Here is a 14,706-nt window from a genome sequence, read left to right as displayed (position 1 = left end):
AGCTGAGATCACACCATTGTTCTCTAGCCTGGACGACAGAGTGAGACTCCATCTCAAAAAAAAAAAAAAAAAAATTAACAATAAAAAAATATAAAATGCTAGTAAAAACTCTCTGCTAGACAGTGGGTGACAACTTACCTGGTACTGTCCAATTGAAGCTGTTGCTTTCCTTCCAGAGCGTATTGTGTCAGCCTCAGCTAGCTGCCGGTAAACCGGGGACAAGGGCGGACAGAGGACGAAGGTCTGTAAGATCTGAGTCTTTAAGTTTAAAAACCATTTTTAGACAAGATATTTGGCTGTTGTTACTCACACATGGAACTGATGGAAGGCAAATGGAAAAGATGCCTACTTAGTCTTTGAGGGAATTGTACTGCCAAACATCCGAGCCTAGTCTGCCAAAGCCTGTGACTGTCAATGCCTAAAGCAACCTTTGTGCCTCCAGCTATGCATTAACAAGAAACAGGCTATGAGAGCTGTGCGGCAGTGCCCCCGTCCCAAAGGGCAGACTCATCGCTTCCTGCCTCAGACGTAACCACGGGGGATAATGCACCTCCCACCGGACAGATGGCTGGCTCCTGATGTTTAAGAAGACAGTCCCCTCCATGCTTGCTCAGCAGGGTTTGATCACTAGTATAGATGGACTTCTGGGACTTTCACATTTCTGACTGTTCGTTTTAATTGTGGTTTTCTTGTTCTTACTACATCACTGCATATGTAGTGGTTGTGGGAAAGATAACCAACCTTTTAGTTTATGGTTTGTGCTACGGTTTGAATATGGGTCCTCCAGAATTCATGTGGAAACTTAATCCCCAGTGTCAGCATAGTAAGGGGTGGGGTGCTTCCAGGTCATGACATCCCAGACGAAATTAGCAGAAGCCTGATAAAAGGGCTTGAGGGAGTCTGGCCCTTTTTTGCTCTCCCGCCACGTGACCGTTCAGCAAGACGTGCCATCTCTGAAGCAGAGAGCCCTCGCCAGACACCAGATTTGCTGCTGCCTTCGTCTTGGACTCCCTAACCTCCAGAATTGTGAGAAATACATTTGTATTATTTACAAAGTACCCAGTCTAAGGTGCTTTGCTACTGCAGCCTGAGCAGACTAAACCAGCTTGCGAGACTGTGTAACTTCATATCTGGATTTGAAGAGAGAGAGTACACCTCACCCAGAGATCACGACTCTGAGCTAGAGGCAGCCCTTGGGTTTCTTCCCCTTGAGGAGGGATTGTGTCCTACATGGGGGAAGAGGGATGCCCATATTTTGGGGGAGGTCAAAGGGATGAACTGTAGCAGAGAGACTGTTGAATTGTCTCACAACATTTGTTTTCTTCTGTTTTAAAGTATTAGAACCTTGATGTTTAGCTAGGCACCTGCTGCTGGAAACACTACTTCCCAGTCTTCTTGATTCTCTCCCGGTCACGTGATTAAGGTTTGGTCAGCGGGATGTAAGTCGTAGTGTGAGGATCTTCTGGAAAGTGCTCTTACAGGCCGGGAGCCTTCCCTGCTCTCTACCTTTTTTTCTTTCCCTTGGATGGAATGGGATATGAGGGCTGGAGCTCAAGCAGTAATTTTGGACCACAGGATGATTTAGGAAGTGGAGATTATGCAGTTAAGGCAGAAAAATAAAAATTTAAAAAATCTGAGCTTCCCTGGCTCTGTGGAGCCCTTTGCAGTCTGTGAACTACCTATTCGGTCTTATGTGAAAGAAATAAATTTTCGTGTTGTTTAAACCACTGTTTTGCTTTATTTTGTTTTGAGATAGAGTTTCACTCTGTCGCCCAGGCTGGAGTGCGGCGGCGTGATCTTGGCTCACTGCAACCTCTGCCTCCTGGGTTCAAATAATTCTCCTGCCTCAGTCTCCTGAGTAGCTGGGACTACAGGTGGGTACCACCAAGCCTGGCTAATTTTTTGTATTTTTAGTAGTGACAGGGTTTCACCATGTTAGGCTGGTCTCAAACTCCTGACCTCAGGTGATCCGCCCACCTCGGCTTCCCAAAGTGCTGGGATTATAGGTGTGAGCCACTGCACCCAGCCTTTTTTTTTTTTTAAAGGAGGTGAAGGTGTTGGGGAGTAGGGAGAGTTCAATATCATGCTCACAAACCTAATCCTAACTAATTCATGAGAAGTTACTTTTTTGAGTTACTTCAGTTTCCCTAAAATGGGCAGATCTGTGGAGGGCCAAAGACCAAAAGTGGTTTACAGAGACCACAGATGGAAGTAAACATGATGCCATCTTGTCTTTTTTTATATATATAAAGATGGGGTTTCACCATGATGGCCAGGCTGGTTTTGAACTCCTGACCTCAGGTGATCCACCCACCTTGGCCTCCCAAAGTACTAGGATTACAGGCGTGAGCCACCGCGCCCATCTTGTCTTATAATACAAACTCTGTTATACCACAATTTATATCAACATCAGTATCTCCAGGAAAAAGTGTAACCTACCTCTTTGTACTAAAACACTGGAACTTCAGAAACTCAAATTCATTTATTCTCTGGGTTTTAGCCAAGGAACTTGCCTGCAAAGCTTTCTGATTAGACAGCCGTCTGCCAGATTGGTTTGGGAAAAAGTGCCCAACTGGCATAGAGTATGTATGGCTCTGGAAAATGACTAAATGATTCCAAACTGTTTTAAAAGCAAATCCATTTTTAATATCTCAACAACTGTTTAAATTTTGTTCTACCTAGTTTGGTATAAATCTATTTTTAATTTCTAGCTCCTTACAGCCTCGATTGACTTCAGTTTTTATGTGGAAACTTTTATATCTTATTTCTTCCAAATTCTACTTTATTAATTTGTGCAATGGTAGCCTGCCTCGGATTCCACGTAATTACTCAATCATTTCAGTATGATACTGACTTAAAGATTTTGTTATTGGTTACCTAAATATTATGGGTTCCCTTCCGTTTCCTCTCTTGTACAATGACAGTGCTTGTTTACAAAACTACTTTGAAATCACCAAGGGTAAGGAGCAACATCAAGATAAAGTACTGTGTTGTTCTTTCCTTGGAAATATGCCTTGGCTCAAATTTGAACTTGGGGTATAAATTGTCGAAGATTCTGCCAAGAGTACTCCGGCTCTGCTATGTGGCGTTAGATGGATTTCTGCTTCCAAGACAGGTCATAATGCAACTTGAGGGAGATGGGAAAGCAGGGCCAGGCAGGAAAGGATGAGTTTTATTCCCGGGCTGTCATGCCATCATTGTAATCAAGAAATCCACGTCTCCTTTTCTCCCTCCTGTCCTTCTCTCTCCTTTCCTTTCTCATTTTCTTCTTTCTAAATTTTCCAGTTCCTTCCCTCCCACCGTCTTCCCTCCCTTCCTGCCTTTTTTCATCCCACAAATATTCATGGAATACCGTGTTAATCTTTAGAGATGGTGCCCCAGTGAGCTTGGAGGGGTCACACGTAGGCATTCCGGACAATGGGCCCGGCTGAACTCCTAGCCAGTGGCCAACAGCCTGTGTCAGCCAAGTGTCAGATGACTTCCGTCCCTGCTGCCATTTGACTCCAACCCCATGAGAGATTCCCAAGGAAGAACTACCCGGTTGAGCTCAGTCAACCTATGAGATTGTGAGATTCTAATAAAGCGTTGTTTTAAGTTCCTATATTTTAGGGTGGCTTATGAGGCAGCAATAGATCATTGACTTGAGCGTTTACTATGAGCTGGGCACTGCTCTAGAATCTGAGGAGTGAACAAAACAAAAACCTGTGCCCGCATATACCCATATGTCCATAAAAAAGACAAATATACAAAGGGCAACAAAAGCCAAAGGACAACAAACAAACGGACGAAGAAGAGGAATATGAGGCATGGAGAAGGTGGAGGTGTTTCGGTTAGGTAGCCAGGAAAGGGCTCACTCAGAAGATGGTTTATGAATACAGAACTAAGGGAAGTGGGGAGTCAGACATGCCGTTATCCGGGGGAGGAGTGTCCTGGGGGAGCAAATAGTAACCGCAGAGGCCCTGATGTGGGCATCTGTCTGGTATATACTCAAGGAACAGCAAAGAGGCCAGTGTAGATGGGGCAGCATGAACAAGGGGGAGGGAGTTGGCAACAAGGTCAAAGAGGCTGGGGGTGCAGATCGATATTCCTGCAGGTCAGAGGAAGGGCTTCGGTCTTCGTTCTGGATGAGAGGGGAGCCTCTGGAAGACTTTGAGCTGAGGAGTGACATCATTTGGCTTATGATTGAACATCAGTCCGGTTGCTCCATTGAAACAGGAGAAAGAAAGGGCAGAAATGGGCCCGTGAGCCTGGTTTGTGATTGTGCAGGAGAGAGATGGTGTCGGTGAGACTTGGTGGAGGGGGGTGGGGTAAGTGGTGCGGGAACGGGTACATTCTAGGTTTATTTTGAAAGTATAGTTGATAAACGTCTGGGTGTGGTGGCTCACACCTGTAATCCCAGCACTTTTGGAAGCCGAGGCAGGCAGATCACCAGAGCTCAGGAGTTTGAGACCAGCCTGGCCAACATGGCAAAATCCTGTCTGTACTAAAAATACAAAAATTAGCCGGGTGTGGCGGAGCATGCCTGTAGTCCCAGGTACATAGGAGGCTGAGGTAAGGGAATTGCTTGAACCCAGAAGACAGAGGTTGCAGTGAGCTGAGATTGTGCCACTACACTCCAGCCGGGCAACAGAGCAAGACGCCGTCTAAAAAATAAAAAGAGAAATATAGTTGATATTGGATTGAATTTGGGCTGTGAGAGAAAGAAGTCAAAAACGATGCCAAGATCTTAGAAACTAGAAAATGAAGATCACATTTACTGAAACGGAGAATGCAGCGGAAGGGGCAGTGTAAGGCAAAATAGCTGGTGCCCCTTCCTCAGGGTCTAATCTGTGTCATTCCTTCTCTTTCCTTCTTCCTTTCCTTTCTCCTCCTACTTCTTCTTCCTCTTCCTTTTCCCCTTCCTCTCTGCCTCCTCCTCCTCCTTCTTCTCTTCTTTTTTTTTTTTGAGACGGTATCTCAGTCACCCAGGCTGGGGTGCATTGGTGTGATCTCGGCTCACTGCAACCTCCCCCTCTCCACCCCGGGTTCAAACGATTCTTCCTGCCTCAGCCTCCAGAGTAGCTGGGATTACAGGCACCTGCCATCGCACCCAGCTAATTTTTGTATTTTTAGAAGAGACGGGGTTTCACCATCTTGGCCAGGCTGGTCTTGAACTCCTGACTTCCTGATCTACCTGCCTTGGCCTCCCAAAGTGCTGGGATTACAGCTGTGAGCCACTATGCCTGGTCTTTTCTTCTTCTGTTTCATTGAACTGGGATGTCTCGCTACCCAGTTTGAGATGCAAATAATGTACCCAGTCATTTCCCAGAGCACATTATTCAGGATTCCCCGTGTTAGTAATTAAGGCCAAAAGGGGAAGCTAGCCTTTCCCCCTCCAAACCCATAGCCACTATTTTATGTCCAGGGAACCTTGAGTGCAAAGTGTCCAGTCCTGTTTGGTCTTACCTTTGTGTATTCACTGGGCAGGCAGATACTTGACCAACATGGCTCATGTTCCAAACATGGCACTGGATACTCTCCTCTTGTAACAACCATTGGGACTAGGATAATGTGCTGACCCACTCCCCAGAGTTGTGCTCAATGACCTACTCTCAAGCCAATCTCTAGGACTGCTCAAGAAAAGGATACTCAGGTTCCCTCATTCTGTTGTTTTCTAAAGCAACGTTAGGCATCTCATGGACACATGGCAGCAGAGATCTGTGCTGAGGAGCAATATAGCCACAAGATGATTTAGAACCTTGGGAGAAGAAAAGGTAGATTAGAAAATTCACAGTGGTTGAGCCTTTGTGGTGGAAGGTAAGAATTTCAGGAAGTTGAAACAATTCAGAATTATCAAGCTTGGAAATAGAAGGAATACCTGAGCCCCATGCTCCACCTGCCTTGTGGTGGCTCTTTGAGGAAAGGTGCCTTAATATGCTCAGTCATGAGGACCGTATCCCATAGCTGGTCTCAGCCAGTAAATACAGAACTGTGAGTGAGGCTTGAGGGTACAGTCAGGAGTGTGCTGCTAAGTGTTTAACCACTGGCTTCACTGGAGGATGCAGGGAGGAAGCCCTGACTGAAGAGTTGGCCAGTTTTCTTGATGCAAATATACCCATCATGACTAGTTTTGGGCTATTAACATGGCATTACTCAATGCAAAGTTGGAAATGCATAGTAGCTCACCATGATCTATACAATGTTTACTAGTTGCAATAGATATAAATAACCTCAAAAGCATAGATAATAGGAAAATATGGTAGAATAATTAGTGGTAAACTTTGAGTAACTTTTATCTTTATTTTAAATATAATGATTTTATTGAAAGTTGATATAATTCGTATTTGTTACATTATATACATGTATTAAAATATCCCAGGTATGATGTGCTTATTTCACATTGCATGCCTGTATCAAAACATCTCATGTACCCCCATAAATATATACCTAACATGGATTCACAAAAAATAAAAATTAAAAAAAATTTTTAAATGTATCTCCCAAATATATAAAACTATGGTATCTCCCTAATATGTATGACTATAATATAACAAAAAGTTTAAAAACAGATATTTATTAATGGCTGTGTTTATTTATTTTATTTATTTTTTAAAATTTATTTATTTATTTGAGATGGAGCAGGGTAGTGTTTAACCCTCTAGAAAAAAGGGTAATGAAAACGTATGTATAGAATCCATAGGAGCTGAGGGAATAAAACTTTTTAAGTTTTTTTTTCTGTTTAACATAGTAATTTCAAAATAATAGAGAAACCCCCAGTTTTTCTTCCAGAACAGCAGTTAGTAGATGTGCCTAGCTGTATTGCATCTTTTTATTTTGAGAACTTAAAAACATTCTATGTCATTCTTGCATATAAATTCTCTGATGGTCCAAATGGTAAATTTCTTGTCAACAAGACTCAATATGACGTAATCATGAGTCTTACACATATTCACCTCTAGATATAGAGATAACTATTAAAATTTGACTATTAACTATACTAAGATTCTGTCTCTATTAACTATACTAAGCCTCTGTCACGAGGCTGGAGTGTAGTGGCGTGATCTCGGCTCAATGCAATCTCCGACTCCCTGGTTCCAGCAATTCTCCTGCCTCAGCCTCCCAAGTAGCTGGGATTACAGGTATGTGCGACCATGCCTAGCTAATTTTTGTATTTTTAGTAGAGACGGGGTTTCACCATGTTGGCCAGGATGTTCTCCATCTCCTGATCTCATGATCCACCCGCCTTGGCCCCCAAAGTACTGGGATTACAGTATTTTTATTTTTTTATTTTTTGAGATGGAGTCTCGTTCTATCACCCAGGCTGGAGTGCAGTGGCATGATCTTGGCTTACTAAAACCTCCCCCTCCCAGATTCAAGTAATTCTCTGCCTCAGCCTCCTGAGTAGCTGGGATTACAGGTGCCCGCCACCACACTGGGCTAATTTTTGTATTTCAGTTTCACCATCTTGGCCAGGCTGGTCTTGAACTCCTGACCTCATGATCCACCCGCCTCGGCCTCCCAAAGTGCTGGGATTATAGGCATGAGCCACTGTGCCCGGCTAATGGCTGTATTTAACAACCAGCTTGAAAAATTCCTGAAAATTTAAGTCTCAGTTCTTGCAAGTCAGTTTAGCCAGCGGCAGAATACCACCAGTTTCCTGCTTTTAGTGGCCAGCTCTGTTGTCTACACACACAGTCACTTCCCTGGTCTCAGGCTGGACCAACATGGTGGGTTCAGGACTGATGCCAACCTTTGCCACCCAGTGGACCCATCTGACCCGAAAAGAATTCAGTCCACTGGTTCAGTTGCTTCCAGCCTCAAGGGAACTGTATTGTCCAGCCCTCGAGCCATGCCACCATGTCACATACTCCTACCTTTGAACCTCAGGAAGCAGGGACTTGAACTTTAATCCCTTCCCTCCTAGGGGGCACTGGGCTTCCTGGTGAGCGGGTCCTCCACTTATATGCAGACCTGCATGTGAAAGAGGGGAAGGTTTTGACCTTGAATGAGTGAGAGAGAGAAAGGGAAAACAATTCTGTTACAACTTCTCCCAGGATAAAGGGCCTAGCTGTCCTACATTTATATAACTAAAAGAGACTGTGAGTGATTAGTCACTGAACAAAGAATATCTGCTTCAGGATGATTTACCCTTCTACAGGACAATGGGTCCAACGCTACTACATACTGTAAGCAACTATAGGAAGCCACTTAAGAGGTTCTTCACAGAGAAAGGAACACACACTTCAAAGTGATTTTCCGTCCTTGACTGCAGAGAGAAACAACTCCCACTACAGAAAAGAAAAACAGAAGTTAATTCTATGGTGCGTGCCTCCGGAGAAGCCTCTTGTCCCCCTCCCTCAGTCTTCTAGTCTTTCCTCCCCACCCTGACTGTCTTTCTTCCTTCCCTAAACATTCATATAGCACCTTCCTTAAAATACGCTACCAAAGTGCTAGGAATGCCAAGATGAGTAAGAGGAAAATCTACTCTTGCTCCCCTTCAATTCTTTCTCCACAAATCTGCAAGAGTGTTCTTTTAAAAATGCAAATCAATATGTAACCCAGCTCTCCCCCTTCTCCTTCCCTTCCTTTCTATTTCCTTTTGTTCTCTTTCTTGCTCTGTCTTTAATATATATACTGACTTCTTTCTTTCTTTCTTCATCCAAAAAGAAAAAAAAAAAAGCAGGAATCTGAGTGAGGTAGGTAGCCAATTCAGAAGATGCAGGCTCAAAGAGGGGTGAGCTGGGGTGGGGCGGGAATTGGGAGATTGGTCACACACAGGTACATTGAGATCATGGGAGCCAGCCTTCCACTGCTGGAGAAGGAAGGCACTGATATGGAAAGGGAAAACCAAAACAATCTTCATAGTATTGCCTTGAAACCACTGTGTAGACTGTGGTTTAGATATGCAGGCGGGTAGGTTGGGAGGCAGATACATATGTTACCAGAAAGGGGGCCCGATCCAGACCCCAAGAGAGACTCTTGGATCGCACACAAGAAAGAATTCAGGAGCGAGAGCCCGTGAAGAGAAAGCACGTTTGTTAAAGAAGTAACGGAATAAAGAATGGCTATTCCGTAGGCAGAGCAGCGCCCTCCCAGGGCTGCTGGCTGCCCATTTTTGTACTTATTTCTTGATGATATGCTAAACAAGGGGTGGATTATTCATGTCTCCCCTGTTTAGACCAGATGGGATAACTTCCTGGTGTTGCCATGGTATTTGTAAACTCTCATGGTGCTGGTGGGAGTGTAGCAGCGAGGACGACCAGAGGTCACTCTCATCGCCATCTTGGTTTTGGTGGGTTTTGGCGGCTTCTTTACTGCAGCCTGTTTTATCAGCAAGGTCTTTATGACCTGTATCTTGTGCTGACCTTTTATCTCATCCTGTGACTAAGAATGTCTTAACCTCCTGGGAATGCAGCCCAGCAGCTCATTTCACTCAGCCCCTATTCAAGATGGAGTTGCTCTGGTTCAAACTCCTCTGACAAATAGATAGAGATAACTATAAATACATAAAGAAACACTGAAAAGAGATGTAAGTTCTTTGTGTGTGTGTGTGTGTGTGTGTGTAGGACTGACACCCCAGTAGCAATAGTCCTGAGTCCTGAGTACACATAGTGCTCAGATCTTAGTTCCCAGAACCATTTTACACTACAAGGAACTATGGTTTCCTTGGACAAATACCTGATTCCAGGGCTGGGGCAGGGAAAGAACAACAGAAGCCTGGCATATCTTATTGTAAGGCACTTCTCCGAGAATGATGAGGAGGTGTCAAAAAGATACCAAAACCAGCTTGAAGGGACCTCTGCTGACCAAATCTGGGACAATATGAGAATCACAATAAATAATTATAATCCATTGAATAAAATAGAAGTCTCTGTGTTCACACAAATACAGATACATAAAGGAACAGATGAAATTAAGAAAATTGTTTCTTGTAGTAAAAATCCAACTGTTAAATACAGAATAATTGCTTAAGCCCAGGAGGTCGAGGCTGCAGAGAGTTATGATCATGCCACTGCACTCCAGCCTGGGCGACAAAACAAGATCCTGTGTCAAATAATAATAACAGTAGACAGAATGGGCCGGGCGCAGTGGCTCACACCTGTAATCCTAGCACTTTGGGAGGTCAAGGCAGGCAGATCTTGAGGCCAGGAGATCGAGACCACCCTGGCTAACACAGTGAAACTCCATCTCTGCTAAAAAATACAAAAAAATTAGCTGGGCATGGTGACATACACCCATAGTCCCAGCTACTCAGGAGGCTGTGGCAGGAGAATCACTTGAGCCTGGGAGGTGGAAGTTGGAGTGAGCAAAGATCACACCACTGCGCTCCAGCCTGGGGACAGATCAAGACTCCTTCTCAAAAATAAAATAAACAGAATAAATACATAAATGGTGATAAAATCAGTATTTGGCAGTTATCAGTGTAAAGAATTAATTCAGACGAGAAACATCAATAGATGATGGTGAACGTGGGTCAGTGTGGGTGAGGGCAGCAACCAGGCGCACCCACTCTATCTCTTGGCATTTCCAGATCAGTGCGGCGGCAATGCTCAGGCAGATGTCCCTCGGAACTGCACCTGCATCTATATGGCTGGCCTGGGTACGCAACTCTGTCTGTCTCTCATGCTCCATCTCCTTCTTTACTACTTGTGATCTTTCTAATTCATGAGCTTGAACACAATATTACAAAAGGTTTTTCAAGCTGTTCCTGGAATTAAGCATGATACCGTAATATCTTCTAACCGAGTAATGATATAATAACAGCTAACATTGGTTAGGCACAGAGGACCATGCCCACAATCCCAGCACCTTGGAAGGCCGAGGAGGGAGAATTACTTGAGGCCAGGAGCTAGAGACCAGCCTGGACAATGTAGCAAGATCCCATCTCTACAAGAAAATAAAAAAAAAATAGCCAGGCATGGTGGCATATGCTGTGGTCCCCAGCTACTTGGGAAGCTGAAGTGGGAGGATTGCTTGAGCCCAGGGGATCAAGACCAGCCTGGGGAACATTAAGAAGACCTCATCTCTATTAAAAATAATTAAATAAAATAAAAATAGGCCGGGTGCAGTGGCTCATACCTGTAATCCCAGCACTTTGGGAGGCCGAGGTGGGTGGATCACAAGGTCAAGAGTTCAAGACCAGCCTGGCCAAGATGGTGAAACCTCATCTCTACTAAAGATATAAAAATTAGCTGGGCATGGTGGCAGGCACTTATAATCCCAGCTACTCAGGAGGCTGAGGCAGGAGAATCACTTGAACCTGGGAGGCAGACGTTGCAGTGGGCAGAGATTGCCCCATTATACTCTAGTCTGGGCAATAAGAGCAAAACTCAATCTCAAAAAAATTAATTAAATAATAATAATAATAATAATAATAACAGCTGTCTGAGGATGGTGGTTCATACACATTGGGATTCTGAGGCAGAAAGTTTACTTCAGGCCAGGAGTTCAAGACCAGCCTGGCAGCATGGTGAGAGTATGTTGCCACAAAAATAAATAAGTAAATAAAAGCAAACATCTGAGTGCTTCCCATGCCACATGGTTTTACATGTATTTTCTCTCTCTCTCTTTTTTTTTTTTAAGAGACGAAGTTTCTCCACGTTGATCAGGCTGGTCTCGAACACCTGACCTCAGGTGATCTGCCCACCTCGGCCTCCCAAAGTGCTGGGATTACAGGCGTAAGCCACCACGCCCGGCCTACGTGTATTCTCTCATTTATTTTTATTTATTTATTTTTTTGAGACGGAGTTTCGCTCTTGTTACCCTGGAGTGCAATGGCGCCATCTCAGCTCACAGCAACCTCCGCCTGCTGGGTTCAGGCAATTAATTCTCCTGCCTCAGCCTCCTGAGTAGCTGGGATTCCAGGCACGCACCACCACGCCCAGCTAATTTTTTGTATTTTTAGTAGAGACGGGGTTTCACCATGTTGACCAGGATGGTCTCGATCTCTTGACCTCGTGATCCACCCGCCTCGGCCTCCCAAAGTGCTGGGATTACAGGCGTGAGCCACCGCGCCTGGCGTATTCTCTAATTTAATCTTTACAACAGTCCTTCTAGGAAAGATATTCTTATCCACACTCTACCTATGAGAACATTTAGGCCCAAAGACATTAAATAATAACTCAGTAAGAAAAAGGAGCTGGCTTATAAATGCTGATAATGTGACTTAAGGACCTGCTAGTGTCACCAGTACACTGTACTGTCCCTGAAATAAAAATCTACTCTCAACAGGACTAGCCTGTGTGCGTCGGGAGAGTGCCTCAGATAAGACCAAAAAAGAAAATGTGTAAGCAGCTATCGTTGGCATTAATCAGCTGATGGAACACATGTGCAGGTAGCTACGGGTACCTGTCTTCCAGAGACATTTATGTCTTCAAATGTAGTTTTCTTTTTCTTCTGCACAGATTCAGCTTGCCTATGATGATATAAACTGGGAGGAGTGATTGGAAGCAGTGGAGACGATGGGAGAAGTCAGCCCAGATACAGATACTAAGGAGTGCCTTAATGTGTAGAGGGTTTAAAAATAATCATAAAACCGGCCGGACATGGTGGCTTACACCTGTAATCCCAGCACTTTGGGAAGCCGAGGCAGGTGGATCACCTGAGGTCAGGAGTTCAAGATCAACCTGGCCAACATGGTGAAACTGTCTCTACAAAAATACAAAAAAAAAAAATTAGCCGAGCATGATGGTGGGTGCCTGTAATCCCAGCTACTCGGGAGGCTGAGGCAGGAGAATTGCCTGAACCCAGGAGGCGGAGGTTGCAGTGAGCGGACATCGCGCCATTGCACTCCAGCTTTCGTAACACAGTGAGACTCTGTCTCAGAAAAATAAATAAATAATAAATAAAATGATAACAATAATAAAACCAACGAATTGCCATCTGGTTTGTATAATCACACAAGCCGGGGCGATTCTAAACAACGCCAGTGACAAAACGCTCCTCCCAGCCAAGGGCTAACCCTTCTGCCCTTGGAATGCTGCTGGTTGAAAGAGAACCACCGAGAGCTGGATTCTGAGCTTTATTCAGCTTTGAATTCCCAGAGTATGTAACGTGCTGGATATAATAGGTGCTCGGGAAACATTAAGTTGAAAATAACAAAATTGAGCTCAGATATATGCTCAGCCCTTGAGATCTAGGCTGGAGATTCCCAGTGACTTGTCTGGTGTCATTCTCACAAAGAACACTTGCAGTCACACAGCCCCCTCTGTTGAAGCACAGAAAAGTCGAGGTGGTTGCCCAAGACATGCGGGCAAAGTTGGAGCTTTGCTGGAACGCTACAGTCTTGATTTCTCACTCTGCACTTAGAGTGGTTACCAGGCATGCCAGCGAGTGATTTTAATTATACATTTTATTTTCTTTTTTTGGAAAACCATTACAAATCCCCTCAGAATTCAGAATATTAAAGCATCTATTAGTTCTAGTTGGGCTTGGGAAGCTGAGTGCTTAGAAAATACTCCTCCTACTGCACGGGCACCCTGCACACTCTCAAATTACCCAAACCAGCTCATAATTGGGACCAGCTGGCAGGAGGAGCGACGGAGGCCCCTGTGCAGAGCTGAGCTCGGAATCATGTTACAAATTTCATCCCTAGAAAGAGACTAGCCTTCATCTATTAAGGGTTAAGATGTGGGAGGTCAAAGGAATAGTGCTTAGGGGCTGGAATTTAAATTGGCTAAACAGAACCTGAAAATGAGGAGTGTTCACATTAGCAACTGTGGCTCCTAGCTTTGTCTAGAGCAAAGGATGCAGGATGTAACTGAGTGGACTGCCGGGCTACAGCATCAGCTGGATCTTGCTTTATTGTTTGTCTTTCCAAAACTGGCGTAACTGAACTGCATCCTGCCCAATATCTTTCCTTTCCACAAAATTATCCCACTCAGTTTGGGAGCACCGACTACCCTGTCTGTGCACCAGGAAAGGGCAGGTTTAAAATGAGTAGTGTCTGTGACACCTGGTGCTTTCTCATCACCAGTATTTCTCCAGATGCACTTTCTTCTGCATTCATGCTAGGCCTTCTCAGCCCTGAAGCTTGTGCCCCCACCCTGCTTTGGTCTGAGCCAGAATAACAGCTCTGCTCTTGGAGAGCAACTCGTGAGGCCAGCCCTGCCAGCCTTGGCTGTGGGCTTCCCAGCCTGGATAGGGAATCCGGAGGAAATGAAGCAAGCCCTCAGAGCGAGGGAACCATTATTCAGGACAGCCTGGGGGCAGCAGTAGCTGTTAGTGGCTGGTGGCTGTGGTGCTGGTGGCACTGCCCTAGACTTGTGGTTTTCAGTGGCGTCACCTTAGCTGTCTTTTTTGGTGCCAGCACTTTTGCTTCTTGCCTGTTCACTGAGCCAGATTCTCCAGGCGTCCTGTGGATTCTGTGAACTACTTGATGGCTGTGAAATAAATATCTTTTGCTTAACAGAGTCGACTTCCGGTGTCAGAAACCAAGAACCCTGGCTGGTACGGCATCTGTCCCTACAAGACTCAGGAAACCAAGTCCAGTGCTCAAGAGGGAGAAGAGATTAAAGAAAACGGAAGTAGAATATAAAAAGGGAATCAAAGAGTGGAGAAAGTGTGCAGCCTTGAGGAAGTGTGGGAGAAGAAAGTAGAGGAGTTGGCAGGTGAGACGGAGCCGCCTGGAAGGGGTCATTCGCCCTGTTAATGTTTGTAATAGGAGCCCTGAAAAAAGTGCCAAAGTGGTCTCCCTGAGGTATTTATGCACTTCTATTTCCGGCAGAC

At 44.8% G+C, this 14,706-nt stretch overlaps 1 long non-coding RNA gene across 1 annotated transcript in view; it reads left to right on the top strand.

The window, feature by feature from the left end:
• The first annotated feature begins 14,073 nt into the window (after nucleotides 1–14,073).
• The window catches only part of LOC144577082 (uncharacterized), a 56,460-nt gene continuing 55,827 nt past the window's right edge, over nucleotides 14,074–14,706 (top strand). The window contains exon 1 of the long non-coding RNA XR_013520365.1: nucleotides 14,074–14,588. This is a non-coding gene — a long non-coding RNA (uncharacterized LOC144577082). The remainder of the gene's footprint in view (nucleotides 14,589–14,706) is intronic.

The sequence above is a fragment of the Callithrix jacchus genome, chromosome 7, assembly GCF_049354715.1.
Source record: "Callithrix jacchus isolate 240 chromosome 7, calJac240_pri, whole genome shotgun sequence".
Classification (NCBI taxonomy): Eukaryota; Metazoa; Chordata; class Mammalia; order Primates; family Cebidae; genus Callithrix; species Callithrix jacchus.
The sequence above is the reverse complement of the archived record's forward strand: the minus strand, read 5'-3'. Positions and strand labels throughout refer to the sequence as shown.